The sequence below is a fragment of the Mus pahari genome, chromosome 16 (genome assembly GCF_900095145.1).
Source record: "Mus pahari chromosome 16, PAHARI_EIJ_v1.1, whole genome shotgun sequence".
Lineage (NCBI taxonomy): Eukaryota > Metazoa > Chordata > Mammalia > Rodentia > Muridae > Mus > Mus pahari.
The window spans coordinates 65,231,087-65,232,775 of NC_034605.1; positions in this window are offsets into that span (position 1 = coordinate 65,231,087).

Consider the following 1,689-nt stretch of genomic DNA (forward strand, 5'->3'; position numbering starts at 1 on the left):
AAAAAAAAAAAAAAAAAAAAAAAAAGATTTTCTCTTGTATAAGTTTTTTTTTCTATTTCCTGATATCATGATGATATTAAACACTTTAAAATATTTAGATGGCTAGAGACATCGCCAAGTAATTAATAAAAGTTCATTTCCAGGAACAAGGCCAGGTTTGGACATCTTCCTGTAACTCCTGTCATAACAAGATACAACAATTAAATTTCTTTGGAAATCAGCATACACATGCACACACTTACCCGAAGATGCAGACAAACCACATAATTAAAATTAAAAGAAGTTGGTGAGCAAAGAAAATTTTACTCATGATGTTCTTCTTGTGTAAGCCTTCATTACTATGACCCAGGGGTTGTGGCATCTAAAGGTTATCCACAGAGCTTTTCTTCATCATGAGTTGGCTTATGTAACAGAAAGCAAGCTTGATGGCAGGGAAATCGATCCTTCTCAGTTGGTAATGTAATTTGGGGAGATTTAGGAAATGTCTGCCTGCTGGAGAAAATATGTCACTGTGGTTGACTGTGGTGTGTGGAGTTTATTTCCTCACACCATGTCTAGTTCTGACACTCTCATTAAGGCTATAGGTTGAAGACGTGAGCTCTGAACTCCCTCTTTTACCTGCTACAAATGACACTATCATGGTAATCCCATATCCCTTTGCAACCATAGTGAAATGTAAATGCTTCTAAAAGTTGCCTTCATTTTGGCTTTAGTCTCTTACTATGTACTGCAATATTAAAAGCAAGACAATAAAAAGTGATTGTTATAGAAGACAAGATCTGCACACAGATCCAAGAGAAGCTGTGTGACCTTGGTCTCAATTACTTCTGACTGGATATTAAAGATGACAACAATCATAGCTGGACAGTAGCTGGGCAGAAGAGACATAGACAGGGATTAGGGATACTGGACGTGGGGTCAGAGGAGAACCATGAGGAGGAGAAGATAGTACACAGAGAAAAAGCAGCCTTAAGTTAGGTCAATAATAAAATAATGGCCATGTGGGGTGACTAATTCGAGGTTAAGTATAGCCCAGATGAAATAAGGCAAAATATATGACAAACTTACTGGCTGGGAAATAGACGTGATAGAATAGATGATAGATATCAGCCAATATTTGGTGTTGATTAAGGCTTATTACAGATTATGAGACTGATGCACTGCCTACTGCACTAAGAAGGCTACAAGGTTTATTACAAATATAAAAGTTGTGTGTGTTTTATCTGGGAAAGAAATGGCCAAAGCTAGGGTGGAAACCCTGGTTTGGGACTGCATCTTTCTACAATACCTTAGACATTTTATCACAACAACAAAAAAGAAACTAATACGTACCAACAGTGTTTCACACCTGAATGAGTTATTTCATGGACTTAAAGTGAACTGTGAATTCTAAACTAGTTACCTTATCAATAAAAATAACAGGGCTTTTGTACCTATGAGTTTCCAGGGACAAAAACAATAGAGACATCATCATACTTGAGCAGATACTTGACACTTCCTAGAGTTTTTCTCAAGAATGAATAATGTTGTGTAAGTTAATAAAACTGGGTTGGACAAAGATTGGACCACATCCATCAGAGTCATAGATTCCCCTATTTTTGAGTTCTTTAAAGTTCTAAAAGAATATTGTGACATGCAAACTTTAACTGATCTAGTACATGCTAAAGGGTTTTTTTTTGTTTTTTGTTT